We start from the raw sequence: 26,246 nt of genomic DNA on the forward strand, positions 1-26,246 counted from the left end.
TCTCTGAACATGAGCTCTTAGTATTTCTTCCCTTTGATGAAAACCAAGCAGACCTGGGTTCTGCCCCAATTTCCAGCCTCAGCCACTCTACTGGTACCACACCTGATTTACACATGCCTCTCCCAGTCATCAACTTGTGTTTACCCTCTTCAAAGAAATTCAAGGCATAAAACAAGAAAATCTTTGTGTTCAGTAATTTTGCTTGGATTTTTGGGGTTTGCTCAGATATAAGATCTCTGTGAATTTGTTTCCTTTTATATATTTCTTCCATAGTTTCAACTATACCAGAAAAAATCTACTGAGAGTGGTATTTGTTGCGCTCGTTGATTTTTTTTTTAATTAAAGAAAGTCTGACATGAGAAGTTCAGTGCTAGACTGCTGCAGATATTTTATGTATAATCCTTGTGCTGATTAATACTTTACTTTGTGAAAATGTTGATAATCAACATGCAAAGTTTGCACAGCTAACAGTGGTACGCAACACCAAAACTTCCCATCCTAGTTAAAGCATGTTGACAACACTGGTCCCTGGTGCAAATCCCAGGGATGGAGTTCATTCAATGTTTAGGGCGGGTACCTCAACTGTAATGTGGATACCCGGCTGATGAGTCAAATTTAGAATGACACCTCTGAGGGAAGGATTGGTTAACTCAGCACGTGGATCAATCCAGAACTCTTCAATTCGCTCTGCATAGCATACTTGTGGTTCTTCTACATTAGGTGAGTTGCAGAATGCACTTTACCCAGATTTTACCTTATGCTTCCCAGTCTGTCCCTTGTTCATCTTATGAAGATATTCACTGCTGTCCACAGATATCCGTCTAAGCGGTCATTCCTAGCTTGTTTGCTGGCAGACTATTTTACTGTGTGTCAGGTGAAAGAAAGTCATTGCATTTGAGGCTGCTCTGAGACTTATCCACCATCAGCAGTATTTCTTAAATGGAGAGAGGCAGGGAGGTGTTGAACTTCGAAGAGACTTGGGTGTCCTTGTTCACGAGTCACTAAAAGCTAACATGCAGGCACAACAAAAAATTAAGAAGGCAAATGCTGTGTTTGCCTTTATTACAAAAGGATTCGAGTGTAAGAGTAGAGATGTCTTACTGCAATTATATAGAGTTTTGGTGAGACTGCACCTAGAGTATTATGTGCAGTTTTTGTCTCCTTACCTCAGGCAAGATACTCTTGCCATAGAGGGAGTGTAATGAAGGTTCACTAAATTAATTCCTCAGATGGAGGTCTTGCCCTATGATGAAAGATTAAATAGACTGGGTCTTTATTCTCTGGAGTTTAGAAGGATGAGAGGTGGTCTCATACAAACATACAGAATTCTTACAGGACTTGATGCAGGAAGGATGTTTCCCCTGGCAGGGGAGTCTAGAAACAAAGGACACAGTCTCAGAATAAGGGGTAGGATATTTGGGACTGAGTTGAGGAAAGATTTCTTCTCTCAGAGGGTGGTGAATCTTTGGAATTCTCTGCCCTAGAGGGCTGTGGAGGCTCAGTCATTGAGCATGTTCAAGACTGCAATCAGTAGATTTCTACATATTAAAAACATCAAGGGAAATGTGGGTAGTGCAGGAAAATGGTGTTGAAGTAGAAGATCAGCTATCATCTCATTGTACGGTGGAGTGGACTTGAAGGGCTGAATGCCTACTACTACTCCTATTTCTTATGTTCTTAACACACCTAACACACGCTAATTTTACAGCAGCAGTCATTGGGTAGTAATCAGCAGTGGAAATTGCAGTAGATTTTCCCCTCCATGGCCAACATTGTCTCTTCTACCACCTTATCTAAAAGCAGCTCACTGAACATCGGTCAGAAATTGAACCTCAGGGGTTTAGTTTCAAGAGGGAAGTTACGCACTGCCTTTACCAACCAAGTCTTCAAGGTATTTTGTATGCATAAAGCTTAAATTCAGTTTGCATAATTGATCCACACCCCCCCACCCCCAACGCCACTTAGCTAAATGGAAGTGTGGAAGAGGTTGAGAATTGCAACTGCAGCTGTACTTTCAGTATTTATTACCATTATGGCAACTACCTGTATTTGGAACCAGCTGAAAAAGAGCATTAGTGAATTTAAGGAATTTAATTTTAATTTTAGTTTAAGTCAGTACTGAAAGTTAATGCATTTAGTTCTTCCTAAATTGTCAATAGACAGCACTATGAATTAAATGAGTCATCAGTATGATATGGTACAGTTCTGCCTCCTTGCCAGGCAGGTTGTTTAGCAGAGTAAGCCTCCGAGGAGTTAATGAATCAGTCCTCTATAACTTCAGCTTGGCAGATATTCTGGAGCACAGATCCTTGTATGATTTCATGATTAAAGGTTTTGACAGATAAAATTATTAAGCACCTGCAGATTACATTGTATATCTCTCAGCCACACTGGGTAGAATTTGATTTTGAGCAATTGTGTGAAGTGTGTTAATGAATTGACAACCCGTTTTACATCTCTTTTGATTTTTATTTTCACTGACTTTGATGGAAATAAAAATCAGAAGAAATGTAAAACATCTTGACAATTTGATAGCAACCATTTTTTATTTTATATGTTCCTGGGATTACCAGCAAGGCCAACATTTGTTGTCCATTGTTATGACCATAGCTAATGTCAATTGCTGCGCAGGCCAAATCCCAGAGGGGAACTTGGTCTACTGGCTTTACCCTTTTTATATGTATTCTGAAAACGAGAAGAAGACACACTCATCTTAGCAGCAAGAAGTTCAGTAGCACTTCTGGGAGTTTAAATATTATAAGTAAAAGTTTTATTAATGAGAATAAAAGAAAACTTAAACATACAAGGTTACAGTTACCCAGTTAAACTTAATCTTACAAAACATTCCAGCAAAAAGACTCTCTACTTGGCCAGACCCACAAGTAAACACCTTCCAGATATGCCTTATAGATATAAAAACAGAAAATTCTGGAAAAAACTCAGCAGGCCTGACAGCGCCTGTGGAGAGAGAAACAGAGTTAACGTTTCGAGTTTGTCAGACCCGCTAAGTTTTTCCAGCATTTTCTGTTCTTATTTCTGATTTCCAGCATCCACATTATTTTGCTTTTATCTTAGTGTTTAATTCACAGCCACTTCTCTTCCAGGAATGCCTACCTTGAAAAAGTACTGTTCTTCTCTGACAGGATTTTCATTTGCCTCTCTCACCTTGTTCACCTTCATTGTTTTCCTTTTCCCTCCTGGTGTTTGACAAGATGTTTACCAAAGCTCACTTTCACATCCATATTTCCTTCCATAGCGACTGTCTCCATCTCTGGCTTACCCCACGTGGATTCTAACTGAAGTTCCATCCCTCATCTTTCAAATTCACCCAGGATATAAAATGTTCCTTGGACTGCTGTTCTCACCACATCCTGAGATCCACACTCAGTGCCATGCACCGCCATATGAACATACTCGACCTCTCTCTCCAGCAGCACCGACTCACCCTATGTCAAAGCTGTCCTTGTCCCCAGTTTCATTTTACACTTCATCTCATCCGACACCTTAACAAGAAACTTTTTCTCTACCATTCAGGTTTTAAGGAACCAACATCCATCAAGGACATTCCATCCCTTCCTGTCCTTCTGACCCCAACCCTTCTTCTAATCTCAGCCCTGGATGTGTATTCAGCATACCCCCTGACCTTCCCCTCTCTGATGCTGAATGTTCAGTACTCAGCAAAGGACTCAGTTGCAATCCCTTACGCCCTCACCTCAATGAATTTCGGGTTCAGCATGATGCTGAACTCTTCTTCTGCCACCTTCGTCTACGTGCTCACTTCTTTGGGCAAGAGTTCTCCTCCCATTCAACAGATCCTTTCACCCGCCTCCAGTATTCTCCCACCACCTGAACCCCTCCCTCTGGCCTCTGACCTGCTCTAGACCTTTTCATTGAGAACAGTTGGCGTGACATCGGCAGTCTCAATTTCTCTCACCCACTATAACCTTTCTCCTTCTGAACTTGCCGTACTCCATTCTCTCAGCTCCAACCCTGACTTTGTTATCAAACCTGCCGATAAGGGTGGTGCTGTTGTTGTCTGGTGTACTGACCTGTACCTCGCAGAGGCTGAGCGCCAACTCTCGCACACTTCCTCCTACCTCCCTCTGGACTATGGCCCCATCACCGAACATCAAACCATTGATTCCAGGACTGTCACTGACCACATCTCCTCTGGAGATCTTCCCTCCACAGCTTCCAACCTCATAGCCTCCCAACCCCACACAGCCTGCTTCTAGCTCCTTCCCAAAATCCAGAAACAGGATTGCCCCAGTAGACGAATTGTGGCAGCCTGTTACTGCTCCACAGAACTCATTTCTTTCTATCTTGACCCTATTCTCTCTTCCCTTGTCCAGTCTCTTCCCACCTACATCCGCAATTCCTCTGATGCCCTATGTCATATCAACAACTTCCAGTTCCCTGGCCCTAACCGCCTCTTCTTCACCATGGACACTCAATCCCTCTACACCTCCATCCCCCACCAGAATGGTCTGACGGCTCTCCGCTTCTTCCTTGAACAGAGGCGCGAACAATCTCCATCCACCACCACTCTCCTCCATCTGGCTGAACTTGTTCTCTCACTGAACAATTTCTCTTTCAACCTGTCTCACTTCCTCCAAATAAAATGTGTGGCTATGGGTACCCGCATGGACCCCAGTTGTGCCTGTCTCTTTATGGGGTATGTCGAACATTCCTTGTTCCAGTCCTACCCAGGCCCCCCTCCCACACCTTTTTTGGCACATCAAAGACTGTATCGGTGCTGCTTCATGCTCTCACCTGGACCTGGAAAAGTTTCTATCAATTTTGCTTCCAATTTCCACACCTCTATCATCTTCACATGATCCATCTCCGACACTTCCCTTGCCTTCCTTGACCTCTCTGTCTCCATTTCTGGTGATAGACTGTCCATCAATATTCATTACAAACCCACCAACTCCCACAGCTACCTCGACTACAGCTCCTCACACCCTGCTTCCTCCATCCCATTCTCTCAGTTGCTTCGTCTCTGTCGCATCTGTTCTGATGATGCCACCTTCCAAAATGGCGCTTCTCACATGTCTTCCTTTTTCCTTAACTGAGGTTTCCCACCCACTGTGGTTGACAGGGCCCTCAACTATGTCTGACCCATCTCCAGCGCCTCTGCCCTCATACCTTCCTCTCTCTCCCAGAACCATGATAGGGTCCCCCTTGTCTTCACTTTTCACCCAACTAGCTTCCGCATTCAAAGGATCGTCTACAAACTCCAGCATGATGCCACCACCAAACACATCTTCCCCTCATCCCTCCTGTCAGCATTCCATAGGGACCGTTCCCTCCGTGAAACCCTGGTCCACTCCTCCATCACCCCCAGCACCTCATCCCCCTCCCACGGCACCTTCCCATGCAATTGCAGAAGGTGCAACACCTGCCCCTTTACCTCCTCCATCCTCACTGTCTAAAGGCCCAAACACTCCTTTCAGGTGAAGCAGCGCTTTACTTGCACCTCCTTCAATTTGGTCTACTGCATTCGCTGCTCCCAATGCGGTTTCCTCTACACTGGGGAGACCAAACACAGACTGGGTGACCACTTTGCGGAACATCTTCGGTCTGTCCACAAGCATGACCCAGACCTTCCTGTCACTTGCCTTTTTAACACATCATCCTGCTCTCATGCCCACATGTCCATCCTTGGCCTGCTGCGATGTTCCAGTGAAGCCCAATGAAAATTGAAGGATCAGCACCTCATCTTCCAATTAGGAACTTTACAGCCTTCTGGACTTAACATTGAGTTCAACAACTTCAGGCCATGAACTCCCTCCTTCATCTTCACCCCTTTTTAATCCCTCTTTAAAAGAATATATAATTTTTATTTTTCATTTACTTATTTTTAAAAATTCAATTATTTGATGTTTAATCCCCCTTTATGCCCATTTTTCTATCTTTTTCCTCACCAACACCTACTCCCCCATCCCACCCCCAATAGGGCCATCTGTCACTTGTTCTATGTTGTTCTTCTACAGAGTGCTGACCCTTGTTCTGCTATTCATATATTCTGCTTTCTTACCTTTATGCCACTATCAGCACCATCTTCAGCCCTTACCAATACCATTAACACTTCTTTTGTCTTTTTATTCATGACATCTTTGTCAATCTCTCCTTAGCCCCCACCTATTGCTGACCTCCTATCCTGTTTTAGCTGCCCCATCCCCTAAACAGGATAAGTTCCGTCAATTTCTACTTCTCTTTAGCTCTGAAGAAAAGTCACATGGGCTCAAAATGTTAACACTATCTCTCTTCACGGATGCTATCAGACATGCTGAGTTTTCCAGCATTTTCCGTTTTTATTTCAGATTTCCAGCATCCGCAGTATTTTGCTTTTAACTCCCTTATGGATGTTTAACTATAAAATTCCAGTAACATTATCCAAGGCAAACACATGTAGCTTTACTAAAGGCAGACCACATGACCTGTAACACTCTTCCACTCTACTATGGACATCTAAACTTCAGAATAAAACTGCTCTTTGCAGCCCAAGGCTTTCCTGGCTTGACTGGATAGCTGATTCAAACCTGCATCTTCTCCCAGCCCAGAGCTCCAACTAACAACTACACCTAAGAGCTCCAGCTTAACAGCTACCTCAGCTCTCCACAGTAACTCTAAAGTATATTTTTTCCACTTTTATCTCAGGTTCCGTTGCTCTCACACCTCTTTGAAACTCAAATCCTTACAAATATAAAATCTTTCATGTCTCTATTTTGTCTTTGCTTTTGGGTCAATAAAATACAATATCCCCACTTCTATTTACCTATGGAACTCCTGCAAGATGCAAACATATTTCTTGTTGTCTCTGACTTCCCTTTGATATTCAAACAAACCCTCCACTTATTTAAAAATGCAAATGTTAGATCCAACCTATTTACTTGTACCTCAAACATAATGCCTCTATCATTTTCATGTTTTAAACCCCCCAGACAACCTGTCTCCTATTAATCTCTGCCCAGTTTAATTAAACCATACACATACACACACACACAAACACATAAGACACGCATATCCTTCTTCACAGAATAACACAATATTCCCCAAAAATATTTTAAAAACATCGATTTTCCATGCCATTTTTAATTGTACATGAGAAGGTGGTGGTGAGCTGCCTTCTCGAACTGCTGCAATCCATGTGGTGTCGGTACACCCACAGGTTGGAATTTTACGCCAGCAGGACTTTATGTTGTTGTCAAAGTCAATGGAGTTTGGAACGACTCACTGCATTTTACAGTCCCCCCCCCGCCATGACGGGGACCCTAAAAATTTGTGCAGTGTCATTAGGAAGCAAGTTCAAGGATGTTGACCCAGTGACAGTGAAGGAACGGTGATATATTTCCAAGTCAGGGTGGCATGTGGCTTGGAGGGGAGCTTGCATGTAATGATGGTCCTTTGCAGCTGGTGCCCTTGTCCTTTGATGTGGTAGAGGTCACAGGTTAAGAGGGTGCTGTCCAAGTGCGCTTGTTACCCAGATCTTGTTACATGCACAGATTGCTTCAGTATCTGAGGAGTTGTGAATGTACTGAACGCTGTGCAATCATCACACAAACTCAAAACCTAACCTTTTGAGCCTGGCTGACCTTTATCTACCTCCCCTTCCATCTCCCCATGGTGATGTATTTGCATCAAATATTATTAAACCTTTCTAAAGGTTACTTTGTTTATTTTGATCATTAGGCAATAAAACAGATGCAATTAAAAATAATTCATCATGTTGCAAACATGATACTGATGAAATCTTAAGTAGGTTTTAACATCTGGCAGCACGCACATATTTCCATGGGCAAGTGTGTGTTCCAATAATTTTGCTTCAGCAAATCCCATGTATGTGTATAAGGGGCAGAGTCCCAGGTGAGAAAATCTCCTGGGCGAGAATTCCATCAACAAAAGCAACAGTGTGGAAATGTCCCAGCTGTTATTCTTTTTGGATTACTGTGTTGAATTGCATCTTTGACAGCGGAAATCTCCCAAAATGAAACTAAGTGGGTGGCGGGTGATTTCGGCAGCGCCCAGCCCGCCATCTGTTTGGTGGGAACTCGTGCCCGATTCTGTGCTTGGAGCCTCCTGAATTACATAGAGGCGTGTTTTGCTCCAAACTACCTGGCGGGTTAGGAGCTGATCTATCTGCCCGCGGTCAGCTGGCAGGTTCGAATGTCTGGACGCCATATGTAAAGACCAGCCCTCTGCATAATCTCACTCTCTCCGGCCCACCAGAGATGTCTTGCAGCCTCAGGAAGAAGGAAGCACCATGCTTCACCCTCCAGGCCCTGATCAGAGGATTGCAGGCACTCAGGCAATTGCTCTATTCCAGGGATGGCTGCAGAAAGCACAGCAGCCTCACCTCTCCGGCCTGTGAGGCCATTTCAGAGCAGGTCAGCACAGCTGACAACCGTGCCTGAAATGTGATCCAGTGCAGGAAGAGGATGAATGATCTCATCCGCTCTGCCAGGGTAAGTCATCCTTCAACTCCCTCCAATATCAAACTCTCATCATGGTATCATGCACTCAAATGGCTACTCTCTTCAGGGATCTCACACAAACATTAACGCGGGACACAAAGGAAGTTGGTTGTGGTTGTTGGAGGTCAGTCATCTCAGTTCCAAGACATCACTGCAGGAGCTCCTCAGGATAGTGTCCTCAGCCCAGCCATCTTCAGCTGCTTCATCAAAGACCTTCCTTCCATCATAAGGTCAGAAGTGGGGATGTTCGCTGATGATTGCGCAATGTTCAGCACCTTTCGCCACTCCTCAAATACTGAAGCAGTCCATATCCAAATGCAGCAAGACCTGGACAATATCCAGGTTTGGGCTGACAAGTGGCAAGTAACATTTGCGCTACACAGCTGTCAGGCAATGACCATCTCCAACAGGAGAGAATCCAGCCATCGCCCCTTGATGTTCAATGGCATTACCATCACTGAGTCCCCCCACTATCAACATCCTGTGGGTTACCATTGACCAGAAACTGAGCTGGACTAGCCATATAAACACTGTGGCTAAAAGAGCAAGTCAGAGGCTAGGAATCGTGTGGCGAGTAACCCATCTCCTGACTCCCCAAAGCTAGTACACCATCTACAAGGCACAAGTCAGGAGTGTGATGGAATACTCTATGCTTGCCTGGATGAGTGCAGCTCCCGAAACACTGAAGAAGCCTGACACCGTCCAGGACAAAGCAGCCCGCTTGATTGGCACCACATCCACATTCATTCCTTTGACCACTGACACACAGTAGCAACAATGTGTATCACCTACAATATGCACTGCAGGAATTCACCAAGGCTCCTTAGACAGCACCTTCCAAACCAACAACCGCACCTGAAATGCCACCCAGTGCAGGAAGAGGATAAATGATCTCATCTGCTCTGCTAGGGTAAGTCATCCTTCAACTCCCTCCAATACCAAACTCTCATCATGATATCATGCATTCAAACAGCTACTCACTTCAGGGGTCTCAAACAACCATTAACAAGTGACATAAAGGAAGTTGGTTGTGGTTGTTGGTGGACCCCAACTACCAAATAGAAGGACAAGGGCAGCAGAGAGATGGGAATAAAACTACCTGGAAGTTCCCCTCCAAGTCACTTACTATCCTGACTTGGAATTATATCGCCATTCCTTCACTGTTGCTGGATCAAAATCCTGGAACTCCCTTCCTAACAGCACTGTGGGTGTACCTATACCACATGCAGTGGTTCAAGAAGGCAGCACACCACCACCTTCTCAAGAGCAACTAGGGATGGGAAGTAAATGCTGGCCCAACCAGCGAAGCCCACATCCTGTGAATGAATTTTTTTAAAAAGCCGATGCCTGGTTGAAGTGATTCTGAAAGTGGAGGCCTGCATGAGTGCCACAGCACAGTGGTGTTCTTTGGGACAATGTAGGCAAAGAGCAGGAGCAGACGAAACCTACAGCCCCAGCAGTGTGGTGTTCATCGCAAGACTGGCGCAGCGCTGTGGCAGGTAGGCTATGTATGTCCCACTCATCTTAAAATTACCAGTGAACTGAGGTCCGACTTGTGCACATTACCCCTTTTCAAATGGGTTTGAGGCTGACATGATTTCCCACAGACAAGATTGGAAAGCGTGACAAGATTCCAGTGAGCAGCTGTTTTAATGAGCATTCATGAGATGTTAATGAATGAAAATGGTGTTCATGCCAATAGTCAGTGGAACAACCAACCCACCATAAACCCACCATCAGAATTGCGAGCTGTTTCTATGCTGGTGGATTTACGAACTTTTGCCTGCCGCTGGATTCTTTGCTCCCACCCGTCACAAAACACGCCGTAGGCGGGATGGGAAAATTCCGCCCTATATGTTTATAAAAGACTTTGTGTTTCCTTTTAAATTACACGCTAATATTTTCTCACACTCACTTGGTGCCCTTCCCATATCCTTTATTAATTGCCCCCTGCATTCTTTGCATTCTGCCTGGTTTGTGATTGTATTTTGTCATAAACATTTTTCTGTTTTATCTTAACCTTTATTTCCTTTGTTTAATATTTAGTTCCCATTCCTGCACACGTTTAAGCCAGGTATCAGTTATAGACACTATGGCCCGAATTTTTACCCCCAGGTCGGGAGCACGGAGTAGGGACAATTCCCAATTTCCAGCTCCGCAAGCCTAATCCAGGAAAAAGTGCCCCAGAAGTTTGGTTTTTCCTTTTTGGAGGGTGTGGGGGTGATGTGGGGGGTAGGGGCAGTAAAAGTAAGAGTCATGGCCACTGCCATTTGGAGACTGCCGGGTGAGGAGGCAAACTGGGTGTAAGCTGCCCTCTATGCTTCAACACTTTGTTGAAGCTATGAAAAAAGGAATAAGAAAAAAAACAGCTCTCCAGCCCTCACCCCCTCTACCCCCATACACTCTCCATGCCCCATCCATGCTAACCCATTTCACCATGCTAATCTATGCCATCCACTCATGCCCATAGCACTTTATAGCATCTATGCCAACTTAGTGCTAACTACCACCCTTTGTACTTACATCCTCCATGCCAAGACACCCAGTATCCACCATGGGTAGACCTCAGGACCCATGAAGAGTTTAAATAAATGAGATTAAATAAAGTTCTATTGATAAATTCACCATTTCAAAACAAAAACTCTCATTGATAAAAAAACCCATTCGCTACATTTAATTTCAGTATTGCTGAAAAAAGACACATGTTGCTGAAGCTTTTTGTCTTGCACTCATCAGGGCAATTCACAAGAATGCCAAATTGCAAAGGGAACAACAATTTATGCTCCCTGAGAACAGCATAAATTGTTGTTCCCTTTACCATTTGGCATTCTTGTGAATTGTCTTGATGAGTGCAAGACAGAAAGCTTCAGCAACACACATCATTTTTCAGCAAATCTCAAGTTCTGTACTACCTAATGACTACTTTTAGCTTCCTTTTATCTCTTTTAAAAACAAACATTTGTATTCATTGACCCAATTCAAAGATTTATAGGCACCCCACTGTGATACTAATAGGTTGTGAACTCAGTCATACAGCTCTAACTCCATAACGGTAATCCTTAGGCTTATGTAAACAGCTGGATTGGAATAGCAAGCATTGGTGTTTTTTAACACTGCAGACAGTTTTAAAAAACATATTGAAATGGCACGAGGTTGAAACCCCTTGACAGCTTGACAGCTCCCTTTCAGAGTTCTCTGGACAGCTCTCTTGACAGTTCCAATGAGTTTGACAGTTCCAGTACATTTATGCACTTTGTATACACATTCGTGTCTACTTTTAAAAATCTCAAAAAACATCTGACACCTTTAAATGGTGTATTGGGACCACTTCCAAAAATGTTCCTTCCTTCTCCAAAAGAGTCCCCTACATATCCAAAGAACTCTGGTAAAGCTAGGCCTTCCCCTACCAGGTCTAAAGTGCACAAGTTGTGCTTTGGACTTCCCACTAGTGAAAATCAGACCTGACTGAGTTAGCTGCACTTTAGCAGGTGCAGCTGCCTCTTTGAACCATAGATATGCTATTTAGAACTCGTCCTCATCCAACTCCCCCAACCAGAGAAATGGGGGTGGGACTTCCGGATTCATGCCTCTGCAACCATTTTTGCTAAGACGGAGAGCCTCTCTGCCTGCATGAAAACTCAGGCCTAAATCATAACTCTAAGTGGCAATTTGCACGAGTAGCTCATCAAGATTGACATCTCTTATTTGCATTCCAACATCATGTGAGTCACCTTTTCTTGTGTCAGCGATCTAATTCCCTTCTTTCGATACTACTCATTGTCTTGCTGCTTTTTGTCCCTCTTAGTTTTCTATGCACTTTGTCTTTTGTCTCTGTTGCTGTGTCCTGGCGCCCTTCTCTTAGTTTAATAAACCATCCCCCAGAGCACTCGTTACCTTCTCATTGAGGACATTGGTCGCAGCCTGTTCAGATGTAAACTTTCTGGCTTGTAAAGGTCCTTCCTGTCCCATTACTGGCTCCATTGCCCTTGGAAACTGTAACACTCCACCCTGTACCACTTCTCTAGCCATGCAATTACTCGCACTATCTTTCTTTCTTCTATACTCAGACGTCGGGAGCACTATGGGAAATCTCTGGCTTACCACCTTGGAGATCCTTTAGTCTTCGACCAGTGGTGGGCAGGGTCCATGCCATATGGGCAAAGCAGCAGGTGAACCCTGCTGGGCAATGCTGAGGGCTTGTTAGGAGGAATCCCTCCTTCTCAGGCATCCTGTGCTCAATGAGGGATCTGCTGGTGGGAAGGGGGGAACCCAGGGGAAGATATCCCCCTGCCCTTTACACCAGTCCCCTCCACCAATTCCATAATCCTACTCTCCCCTGACTGACGACCCACTCACCTGCATTCCTTTGCTTCAATGATGATCTTTATCCTCAAGTATCCTGCAGTACCAACAGTGGCCACTGTTTCCATTAGCACTGCCGGTACTGGAGAGCTGCTGGCATCTGATTGGTTGGCAGCTCTCAGAGGTGGGGCATCTGCTTTTCTGGAGAAAGTCTCACAGGAAATTGCCCCTGGTGGAGCCAAGAATATCTGGTCTGCCTAATTGGGAGTGATCCCAACTTGGCTCCTGGAAATGGCTGTGGTGGGGTTGCTGCTGGCTCTCCAACCGGTGGACGTGCTCACCACCAAGACCATTAAATTCTTCCCCTTAACTTTGTTTACATTACAACAGTGACTACACTTCAAATGTACTTCATTGGCTGTAAAATGCTTTGGGACACCCTGGGGTCATGAAAGACACTATATAAAGGCAAGTCTTTTTCTCCCTCCACATAGTTGCTGCCTGATGTACTGAATATTTACAACTTTTTCCACTTTAATTTAAGATTTCAGCATTTGCAGTATTTTGCTTTTATCTTAATATTGATGAGTTGCTGACATTTGGAAATTAAAGCAATGGCTGTAATGTCAGGGTTAAACTAACCCTTTCACAGGGTCAAATTCCTCTTTCAAGAAGTTGGGGGCTTTAGGAAGTGTCTTGTAAGATGATGAGTGAGCTTGTCAGTATTATTAAAAGCAGATAGCTTTGGAAAGGAGTTGTTTTGTCTAAATCCTTAAACTAGCAAAATACTTAAATCATATTGCAGATTGCTCAAAATCCCCCGTAAAAGACAAGGCTACACTTTCTTCAACCGCTTGCACAAAAATGTCAGGGAGGGCTTAATCAGTAAGAACAGCAAGCTTGCAAAGTATTTGAGAATCAAAAACAGTGGGATGAATACTTTCTAAAGGACTTCAATGGATTTTGCAACAGATGGAAAGTGAAACTTTTAATTGACATGGATTGACAGACATTTTCATTCCATCTTGAGTTTACATTGATTTGTCAAAAAAAAATGCCTGTAAATATATTATGAACTCATTGTAGATTTCAATTGCAAAATGCTTGTCCGACGGTTGTTTTGATACATCTCAGTTTCTTACCGTGACTGTTTGCGTTAGGAACACTGCAGGTCATGAGCTGAGGCAACCTATTTGGCTTATGTTTCTGTGTAATAGTTAGGCCTGAGGACTGGGAGCAAAGGCCCTGCGAGCAGAAGCTATGCTGAGTGGGGGTCATTGACCTTTGTGGTCAGTGGGTATTTTAATTTCTGTTGAGGGAGGAGTAGTTTGTTTTGAGTGTGCCATCAAAAATGAGCATCTGACTGCTTGGTATTCTTCTAGTTCTAGGCAGGATCCATTTATTACTCATTCAAATTGTGACAATTTCCTCAGAGCTGGGAGGAATTCTAGTCATATGAGTTCCAGTATTATTGTACTTATCGCAGGGATCCCTCAATTTCTATTGGTAGTTACAAGAGCAAATATTCAGAATGGCTGAATTTGGGGCATGAGGGAAAGGTGTGATGGATGTTGCTCTGCTGGTCACAGCTCTCCGTCAGCCATCTAGTATGGAGAATGAAATTGAAAGTTGCATGCATGTTATAAGATCTTAAATTTGCTTTTTGCTGAATGAAATAGTATTGAAGATCATTCTCCATATGTCTCACTGCTACGCCTTACATAAAAGCAAAAAACTGCGGATGCTGGAAATCCAAAACAAAAACAAAAATACCTGGAAAAACTCAGCAGGTCTGGCAGCATCTGCAGAGAGGAGCACAGTTAAAGTTTTGAGTCCGAATGACCCTTCAACAGAACTAAGTAAAAATAGAAAAGAGGTGAAATATAAACTGGTTTAAGGCGGGGTGGTGGGACAAGTAGAGCTGGATAAAGGGCCAGTGATAGGTGGAGATAACCAAAAGATGTCATAGACAAAAGGACAAAGAGGTGTTGAAGGTGGTGATATTATCTGAGGAATGTGCTAATTAAGGGTAGACAGCAGGACAAAAAAGGTACAGATAGCCCTAGTGGGGGTGGGGTGGGGTGAAGGGAAGGGATCAAAATAGGCTAAAAGGTGGAGATAAAACAATGGATGGAAATACATTTAAAAATAATGGAAATAGGTGGGAAAAGAAAAATATATATAAATTATTGGCAAAAAAAGGGGGTGGAATCGGAAAGTGGGTGGGGATGGAGGAGAGAGTTCATGATCTAAAATTGTTGAACTCAATATTCAGTCCGGAAGGCTGTAAAGTGCCTAGTCGGAAGATGAGGTGCTGTTCCTCTAAGGTGCGTTGAACTTCACTGGAACAATGCAGCAGGCCAAGGAGGGACATGTGGGCATGAGAGCAGGGTGGAGTGTTGAAATGGCAAGCGACAGGGAGGTCTGGGTAATGCTTGCGGACAGACTGAAGGCTACTCCTTACATAATGGATAGCTCAAGTCCTGTTCTCTGATTTCGCTAAGGTTTTTTGTCCTTTTTTTTGCATTGAGGTGAGTAGGATGGAGATGCTTCAGCAGGAAACTGTTGAGGAGAGGAAGAAGAGTCCACTGGAGCTCTCTTAGCTCTCTCTCTACAAAGGACCTTGATTTTTTTTTTCCCCCTGTTACCTTTACCTTCTCTCATGCAATGCATTTTCTGACTTTTGTAGAATTCAATTGAAAAGCTTTAACAGACATATAGGCCTGAATTTTCAGCTCAGTGGGTGGGTGCAATCGGTGGGCCCGGGGGAAAAAGTCCGCCGACCGCGATCGGCCCCTGACCGCGATTTCACATTGGCTGGCCAATTAACAGCCAGCCAGCGCAAAGCGCACGCTGGAAAGCTCAGTGCTGCCGGGGTGGGGCCGGGAGGAGGGCGGGCGATGATGTTTCTGCGGGCATGGGAAAGCACTGAGAGAAAGCAACCTGAAGGCAGAGAGCTGATTCAGGAAGCTGCAGACCCAAAAACCATGAAATAAAGTTTTGAAAATCAGGAAATAAATGTCCAAGCAGCACAATCAGGCACCTGAACATACAGATGACAAAAACGCTGCCCATAGATTTTTATTTTTAAAAAATTTAATAATGGAAACCTCATCCCGCCCTTGGATGAGGTTTTGCAAAATGTTGGCTGCCCGCCTGCCCGTTTTGCCTGTGCGGTGAGCGTGAAATTGCATGGGCAACATTAAATTGGCTTGAATTGGGTTTTAAATGGCCTTAAGTGGCCTCTTAATTGATGGCGGGCGCGGGTCTGACTCCCCCATGCGCCTGCCGGCTGAAATATCGCGCTTGTCTGATGTCTTCTTACGTGATTTTACATCTGCTCGGGTCAGGCGCATGCCCGCCTGCGGGACATAAAATCTTGCCAATAAACAGAACTTACCATTTTATCTCCAATTCTTGCACTTACACAGAGCTTTTTTCTAATAAAAAAAACTCAATATAAATTTCATCAAAGCTTCTGAAATTTGTCCTCGTTTTGTTTTGATTATTTGGTGACAAGCTATCAAGTAGAATGTACTAGAAATGAAAGAAAATATTTCATTTGTAAAACTAATTAAATTGTAATTAAGCATCCTGTGAAAATAAATATGCTGCACATGCTCAGATTGTAAGATCCAATTTTATCGCAGGAGCAACTAGGCAAAGGGTATCAAATCCAATCTTAGAGGTTTTAGGAGAAACAAATTAAAGCTGCAGGAAAGGCATTGAAAGAGAATTAAAACAAATCACTGGATAAAGCTAATTATGTTATGATGAAATGGGTAGTTTTAACTTGTTAAAACATTTGTTTCAACACTTATTTTGGACATCAGAAATTTCAGTTACTAAGGGAAAAAAGTGGATGAAAAGAAAAAACTCAGTAAGCATTTTAAATGACTTGTGGGAAATTAGTGGTAGATTGTGGAATCATAAAGTAATATACCCTCACAAAAAAAATGATCTATCGCAGCATGACATAACGCTTAACACTGGAAAGGTCTGCCTGCCTTCCTGCCTGCCTCTCTGGCTGTCTATCTGTCTCTCTGTGTCTCTCTGTCTGTCTTTTTACTGTCTGCATAATATATCATCCATTATCATCTATCTACTGTCTTCTTTCACTGTCTTCTCTCTCTTCTCCATCTTTCTTTCTGTTTGTACTCACATTATCAACATCTTCCCTGTCCCCAGCCTCTCTTTCCTTTGTCTTTCTCTCTACATAAACTTCTCTCACTTTTTCCAATCTTTCTCTCTAACCTCCAGTCTCTCTTCTGCTTTTCAAATGCATATTCCAACATTATTTTAATTATGCCAATTTTTGAAGGTAGTGAATTTCTCTAGGGCATTAGTAATTTAATTTAACTCATATAAATGTGAGAATAAAGCTGCTGTAGCTAGTGCACAGTCGAAGACTGACTCATGTGCCATGGACTGAATCTTTGGCTCGGCGAGCGGGGACAGGGCTCGCTCGTTGAGGTGAAAAATGACACAGGGTGACGTCGGGGCATGTGTGTATGTAATATATATATATATATATATATATTATAACTATGTCTTCCTAAGGTGTGTGGAATTCATTCTCAGTTACTGTGCATATATGCCTTGTGATTAATGGCTTTCCGATTAGGTAGGAAAAACGTGGTGAAAATAATCTTCAAAAAATAAAGTACTGCTGAGTGAGAGTGGCAGTGCCCACTGTCTACAGTGGACACACTGCTGCAAACATGATTTGGTCCCTATACACTGTGGCCAATGTAATCTGATGGCCGAGCTACCATCTGACCCTTGCCACTACATTATTTGTGCATTTTCAGGTGAAGATAGGTTATGGGTTCATGAAAAAGATTCTGGCTATAGCTGTTGTGATTGTGTATTACAGTCTCTGCTTTTCAAATATACTAGCTCAACACTTCTCTCCTCATCTCAGTGTATTGTAAGTGAAGAGTGCAGTGGAAAGAACTCAAAATTCCTATACTTGTTCTGACATCAAAGCCACTGAGCTGAATGGGGCTGAAATTTTCGCTCTTACCTAGCACAAAGGAAGACGATTGTGGTTGTTGGAGGTCGATCATCTCAGTTCCAGGACATCGCTACAGGAGTAGCTCAGGCTGGTGTCCTCGGCCCAACTATCTTCAGCTTCAGATGAGTGCAGCTCCAACAACTGCAAGAAGGTTGACACCATCCAGGACAAAGCAGTCCACATGATTGGCACCACATCCACAAACATTCACTCCCTACACCACCGATGCACAGTAGCAGCAATGCGAATATCTTTACGATACATGGCAGAAACTCACCAAGCCTCCTTTGACAGTACCTTTCAAACCCACGACTGCTAACATCACCACCTGGAAGTTCCCCTCCAAGCCACTCACCATCCTGAGTTGGAAATATATTATCGTTCCTTCACTGTTGCTGGGTCAAAACCCTGGGACTCCCTTCCTATCAGCACTGTGGGTATACCTACACAACATGGACTGCAGCGGTTCAAGAAGGCAGCTCACCACCATCTTCTCAAGGGCAATTAGAGATGGGCAAAACATGCTGGCCCAGCCAGCAATGTCCATAGCCAATGAACGAATAAAAATTGATGATTTATTGGTCAGAGCTATTTTTCCAGTGCAGTCAGCTGTCTGGGATAAGCAGCAACAGTGTAAGTGGTGAGGATTATACCAGCATGTCACAAAACTATGGTCACACTGCCTTGATTTTCCATCCATTATTAAAAATTGGTCCTTTGATTTTTGACTTGTTGCATAGTAGACAGGTGAATTTTATTAAGGACAACATCTGAATTACCAGATTAGGTAAATCACAAGTTTTCCATTGCACAATAAATGATCCAGAAACTATGGTTCAGCAAGTGATTGTTAACTCCCTGTTAAAACTTCTGTGTATGAGAAACTGAGTTCCAGGTGACTAGGGAGATATCTAGTCTGGACTCATTTCCGCTGCCAGACTCAGTTCTGCATGAGTAGTAGGCACTGTAAACCTCGAGGCCCAAAGAGAATAGAAGCTGGTCCTTGGGGCTTTTCTACATATTCAGAGAGCTATATGTGGAGGTATAAAGAAGAATTTGTGTCTATCCATTGTAGTTGTGACAGGAAATTGGCTTAATGTCTGATGCAATTCAAGGGTGTTTAAGCGGAGCTGCAAAAAGTCCCTGCTCCAATAGACAAAAAGACTTCCCTAATGGAAGCCCATATTGGGAATTTGGGCACATGGTTCACAACTTTCTATCAATGTCGATTGTAGCCAAGGCATTAGCAGCCAGACTAGTAGGGTAGTTTCCTTTGTTCAAGGGGTTAGCCGTAAGTCTTGCTCATCAGTCACCCAGGTCAGTAAATAACGAGTATGTTGCTTAGTCTTATAACTAATTTTAATCAATGATTAACATTCCAACATGTGCTAACAGTTGGCCAAGCTCAGTGTCAGTTATGCAAATTCAGAAAGTTACCCTTGTGTTGCAGATAGTACGAGTTTCTACAGGTATTTAAAAAGGAAAAGAGTAAGTAAAGTGACCCGCATGGGCCCCAGCTATGCCTGTCTCTTTATGGGGTATGTGGAACATTCCTTGTTCCAGTCCTACTCCGGCCCTCTCCCACAACTCTTTCTCCGGTACATCGATGATTACTTCGGTGCTGCTTCATGCTCTCGTTGGGACCTGGAAAAATTTATTAATTTTGCTTCCAATCTCCACCCCTCCATCATTTTCACATGGTCCATCTCTGACACTTCTCTTCCCTTCCTTGACCTCTCTGTCTCAATTTCTGATGATAGACTGTCCACCAATATCCATTACAAGCCTACCGACTCCCACAGCTACCTCAACTACAGCTCCTCACACCCCGCTTCCTGTAAGGACTCCATCCCATTCTCTCAGTTCCTTCGCCTCCGTCGCATCTGTTTTGATGACGCTACCTTCAAAAACAGCTCCTCTGACATGTCCTCCTTCTTCCTTAACCGAGGTTTTCCACCACGGTCATTGACAGGGCCCTCAACCGTGTCCGGCCCATATCCCGCGCATCCTCCCTCACGCCTTCTCCTTCTTCCCAGAAACATGATAGGGTCCCCCTTGTCCTCACTTATCACCCCACCAGCCTCCGCATTCAAAGGATCATCCTCCGCCATTTCCGCCAACTCCAGCATGATGCCACCACCAAACACATCTTCCCTTCACCCCCCCGACGGCATTCCGTAGGGATCGTTCCCTCCGGGACACCCTGGTCCACTCCTCCATCACCCCCTACTCCTCAACCCCCACCTATGGCACCTCCCCATGCCCACGCAGAAGATGCAACACCTGCCCCTTCACTTCCTCTCTCCTCAGCGTCCAAGGGCCCAAACACTCCTTTCAAGTGAAGCAGCATTTCACTTGCATTTCCCCTAACTTAGTCTACTGCATTCGTTGCTCCCAATGCGGTCTCCTCTACATTGGAGAGACCAAACGCAAACTGGGCGACCGTTTTGCAGAACACCTGCAGTCTGTCTGCAAGAAAGACCCAAACCGCCCTGTCGCTTGCCATTTTAACACTCCACCCTGTTCTCTTGCCCACATGTCTGTCTTTGGCTTGCTGCATTGTTCCAGTGAAGCCCAACGCAAACTGGAGGAACAGCACCTCATCTTCCGACTAGGCACTTTACAGCCTTCCGGGCTGAATATTGAATTCAACAACTTTAGATCTTAAACTCCCCCTCCCCCCATCCCCACCCCGTCTCTCCCCCCTCCCTTTTTTTTCAATAATTTATATAGATTCTTCTTTTCCCACCTATTTCCATTATTTTTAAATCTAAAACTAAAACTTTGTTAGTCTTTCCATCCTACCCCCACTAGAGCTGTACCTTGAGTGTCCTGTCTTCCATTCTTAATTAGCACTTTTCTTAGACAATATTACCACCTTCAACACCTCTTTGATCCTTTTGTCTGTGACATCTTTTTGATTATCTGCTCCTTTCACTGCTTGCTTATCTCCACAATCACCACACCCTCAACTTCTCTCTCCCCCCGCCCCCCCACCTTAAACCAGCTTATATTTCACCTTTCTCCTAACTATGCTTCAGTTCTGCCGAAGGGTCGTGAAGACTCGAAACGTTAACTGATTTCTTCTCCACCGATGCTGCCAGACCTGCTGAGTTTTTCCAGGTAATTCTGTTTTTGTTTTGGATTTCCAGCATCCGCAGTAGCTTTTAGCTTTTTGTTTTTATCTAAGTAAAGTGAATGTTTGCCCTCTACAGTGTGAATCTGGGATCAATAATGGAAAATAAGGAAATGGCGGAGGAATTGAACAGATATTTTGCATCTGTCTTCACTGTAGAGGATACAAATACATTCCAGAAAAAGTGTATATCAAGAAGTGAAAGGGAGGGAGAAACTTAAAATAATTATAATCACCAGGGAAAGGGGACTAAGAAAATTATTAGAACTAAAAGCTGACAAGAGCCCAGATCCTGATTGGCTTCATTGTAAGGTCGTAAAAGAAGTAACTGCTGAGATAGTAGATGTATTAGTTTTAATTTTCTAGGATTCTCTAGATTCTAGCAAAGTCCCATCAGATTGGAAAATAGTGAACGTAACTCCTCTATTCAAGATAGAAGGGAGACAGAAAGCAGGAAACTACAGGCCAGTTAGCTTAGCATCTGTCATAGGGAAAATACTGAAATCTATTGTGAAGGAGGTTACAGCAGGGAACTTAGAAAATCTCAATGCACTCAAGCAGAGGCAACATGGTTTTGTGACAGGGAAATCATGTTTGATTAATTTATCAGAGAGTTCTTTGAGAAAGTAACTAACAAGGTGGTTAAAAGGGAACCTGTGCATGTGGCGTACTTAGATTTCCAGAAGGCATTTGACAAGGTGCCACATCAAAGGTATTACGTAAAGTAATGGGTCATGGTATCGGGGGTAACATATTAGCATGGATAAAGAACAAAAACAAAAATACCTGGAAAAACTCAGCAGGTCTGACAGCATCTGCAGAGAGGGATAAAGTTGACATTTCGAGTCCGTATGACCCTTCATCAGAACTAAAAAATATAGAAATGAGATGATTTAAAAATAGGTGGGAAAAGAAAAATATATTTGCAATCAAACATAAATTATTGGAAAAAGGGGGATCAGAAAGGGGGTGGGGATGGAGGAGAGAATTCATGATCTAAAATTGTTGAACTCAATATTAAGTCCAGAAGCCTGTAAAGTGCCTAGTCAGAAGATGAGGTGCTGTTCCTCCAGTTTGCGTTGAGTTTCACTGGAACATTGCAGCAGGCCAAGGACGGACATGTGGGCATGAGAGCAGGGTGGTGTGTTGAAATGGCAAGCGACAGGGAGGTTTGGGTCATGCTTGTGGACAGACCAAAGGTGTTCCGCAAAGCGGTCACCCAGTCTGCGTTTGGTCTCTCCAGTGTAGAGGAGACCGCATTGGGACCAGTGAATGCAGTAGGCTAAATTGAGGGAAGTGCAAGTGAAACACTTGAAAGGAGTGTTTGGGACCTTGGACAGTGAGGAGGGGGGAAGTAAAGGGGCAGGTGTTGCACCTTCTGCGGTTGCATGGGAAGGTGCCGTGGGAAGGGTTTGAGGTGTAGGGGGTGATGGAGGAGTAGACCAGGGTGTCCCAGAGGGAACGTTCCCTGCGGAATGCCGCTAAAGGGTGAAGGGAAGATGTGTTTGGTGGTGGCATCATGCTGGAGTTGGCGGAAATGGCGGAGGATGATCCTTTGAACGCGGAGGCTGGTGGGGTGATAAATGAGGACAAGGGGAACCCTATCATGGTTCTGGGAGGAAGAGGGAGGTGTGAGGGCGGATGCGCAGGAGATGGGACTCATCTCATTTCTATATTTTTTAGTTCTGATGAAGGGTCATATGGTCTCGAAATGTTAACTGTGTTCCTCTCCGCAGATGCTGTCAGACCTGCTGAGTTTTTCCAGGTATTTTTGTTTTTGTTCTAGATTTCCAGCATCCGCAGTATTTTGCTATTAGCATGGATGAAGGATTGGTTAACTAACAGGAAATGGAGAGTAGGCATAAATGTGTCATTTTCAGGTTGGCAAGAGGTAATGAGTGGAGCACCACAGGGATCAGTGCTGGGCCCTCAACTATTGACAATCTTTATTAATGACTTGAATCTAGGGACCAAATGTATTGTTGCTAATTTGCTGATGACACAGAGATAGGTAGAAAAGTAAGTTGTGAAAAGGCCATAATAAGCCTGCAAAGGAACATAGGAAACATAGAAACATAGGAACAGGAGAAGACCATTCAGCCCATCGAGCCTGCTCTGCCATTCAATACAATCATGGCTGATTGAACACTTCAATGCCTTTTACCCACACTATCCCCATAACCCTTTACATTTTTGTTAATCAGAAATCTATCAATCTCTACCTTAAACATACTCAATGACCAAGGTTCCATGGCCCTCTAGGGTAGAAAATTCCAAAGATTCACAACCCTCTGAGTAAAAAAAAATTCTCCTCATCTTGGTCCTAAGTGGTTTCCACCTTATTTTGAAATTGTGTCCCCTGGTTCTAGACTCCCTAACCAGGGGAAATATCTTACCTGCATCCACCCTGTCTATTCCTTTAAGTATTTTGTAAGTTCCAATGAGATCACCTCTCATTCTTCATAACTATAGAGAATACAGGCCCAGTTTTCCCAATCTCTCTTCATAAGACAGTCCTGCCATCCCTGGAACAAATCTGGTGAACCTTCGTTGCATTCCCTCTATGGCAATAATATCCTTTCTGAGGTAAGGGGACCAAAATTGCACACAGTGCTCCAGGTGCGGCCTAACCAAGGGCAACTGTATCTAGATGAGTAGGAAGCTACTGTTTTTAAGCATCAGTAACTGGAAGTCCAATTGGTGTTCACTGGGAATGTCACAAAATAGAAAAGCAGCGTTCAAATAATACAAGAGCAACTCGAGAGGAAGGTAAAGTCCAGGCTGCTCTACCTTCTCTAACTTTTTCTTAATTATTTTGCTTTTCTTGATGGGAGGAGGAAAGGCAACCACTGTAATTTCTCATCAGTTTTTCTTGTTTGATGATATGTAACTGTGATTATCTCTTTTTTAACATTAGTGTATTGTATTTTAAAATTTTGCACTGATTTAATTTGGTTCTTGCATACATGCTTCCAGTTTTGTCAAACCTACTGTCCATCTTGAAATGCTGAGTTTTCTGCTTCATTCGTTGCATTTCATTTTAGTAAGATTTCACTACTCCTGGACTCAAATCTTCTTGAGATAAAGGCTAACATTCCATTAGCCTTCCTAATTGCCTGCTGCATGTTAGCCTTCAGTGACTAACGGACCAGGCCACCCAGGTCCCTTTGTACATTTACACTTTCTAATCTCTTACCATTTAGGAAATACTCTGTACATCTGTTTCTTCTACCAAAGTGAATAACCTTTCATTTTTCCACATTATATGCCATCTGCCATATTCTTGCCCACTCTCTAAGTCTGTCCAAATCCTCCTGTAGCCGCTTTACATCTTCCTCACAACTCACATTCCCGCCTGGCTTTGTATCATTTGCAAACTTGGAAATATTTCATTTGGTTCCCCCATCCAAATCATTGATATGTATTGTGAACAGCTGGGGCCCAAGTACTGATCCTTGCGATACCCCATTAGTCACAGCCTGACAACGCGAGAATGACCCGTTTATTCCTACTCTTTGTTTTCTGCCTGTTAGCCAATCCTTAATCCATGCCAGTATATTGCCTCCCATCCCATGTGCTTTTATTTTGCTAATCAACCTCCTGTGAGGGACTTTATCAAAAGCCTTTTGAAAATCCAAGTAAACTACGTCCATCGACTCTCCTTTATCAATTTAGTTAGTAACATCCTCAAAAAACTCCAACAAGCTCATCAAGCATGATTTCCCCTTCACAAATCCATACTGACTATGCCCAGTCAGATCATGATTTCCAAGTATCCATTTATCACATCCTTTACAATAGATTCTAGCATTTTCCCTACTACTGATGTCAGGCTAACAGGTCTGTAGTTCCCTGTTTTCTCTCTCTCTCCCTTATTAAATAGTGGGGTGACATTTGCTACTTTCCAATCTTTAGGAACCATTCCAGAACATATAGAATTTTGGAAAATGATCACCAATGCATCCACTAGCTCTATAGCAACCTCTTTCAATGCTCTGGGATACAGGATATTAGGTTCCTGGGACTTAAAAACTTTCAGTCCCATTAATTTCTCCAATACAACCTTCTTACTTCTACTAATTTCCTTCAACTCCTCATTCTCCGGAGTTCCTTAGATCTCTAAACCTGGGAGATTTCCTGTATCTTCCTCAGTGAAAACAGACACAAAGTAATCATTTCGCTCCTCTGCCATTTCTCTATTCTCTATTATGAATTCTCCTGACTCTGCCTGTAATGGACCCACATTTGTCTTAGCCAAACGCTTCCTTTTTACATACCTATAGAAGCTTTCACAGTCCATTTTTATGTGTTTTGCTATATTGCATTCATATCCTATTCTCCCTTTCTTTACCAATTTCTTGGTCTTCCTTCCTTCCAGTATTCTAAAAACCTCCCAATCCTTAGATTTACTGCTACTTCCAACAACTTTATAAGCCTTTTCTTTTAATTTTATACAATCCTTAACTTCCTTTGTCAGCCACCGTTGACTGACTTTTTTGGGGTTTTTGCACCTTGAGGGAATGTATAGATGCTGTAAGCTATGTAATTTTTCTTTGGAGACTATGCATTGCCTATGCACAGTCATATCTTTTAATGTATTTTTCCAATTTGCCTCAGCGAACTTGTCCCTTATTCAACTTTAACACCCTTGCTTCAGAGTGAACTACCTCACTTTCAAACATAATCTAAAATTCTATCATATTGTTGTCACTCAACCCTAAAGGTTATTTTACAACAAGGTTATTAATTAGCCGTTTTTCATTACATAATACTAGATCTAAAAATAGCCCGTCCTCTAGTCGGCTGCTCAATATACTGTTCTAGAAAACCATTCCTAATACACTCCAGATACTCGTCTTCCACAGCATTAGTGCTCATTGGTTTACCCAGTCTATATGCAGATTGAAGTCACCCATGATTACTGTATTGCCCATGCTACATGCTTCTCTCATCTCCTGATTAATAACATGCCCCACATTACCACTACTGTTTGGTGGCCAATAAAGAAGTCCTACCAATGTCTGCTGCCCTTTGCTGTTTCTTAGCTCCACTCAGATTCCACACATTGTTCTTCCAATATGAGATCCTCCCTTACTAATGCACTGATCCCATACCTTATTATCAGCGCAAGCCTACTTCCTTTCTTTTCTTGTCTGTCCTTCCTAAACATCAAATATCCTTGAATATTCAGTTCCCAGTCTTGGTCACCAAACAGCCATGTTTCCGTAATGACAATTATATCATAGATGGGTTAAATGAGTGGAGAAAAATTTAATGTGGGTAAATGTGAACTTGTCCACTTTGGCAGGAAGAA

Source organism: Cetorhinus maximus, chromosome 1 (assembly GCF_964194155.1).
Source record: "Cetorhinus maximus chromosome 1, sCetMax3.hap1.1, whole genome shotgun sequence".
NCBI lineage: Eukaryota > Metazoa > Chordata > Chondrichthyes > Lamniformes > Cetorhinidae > Cetorhinus > Cetorhinus maximus.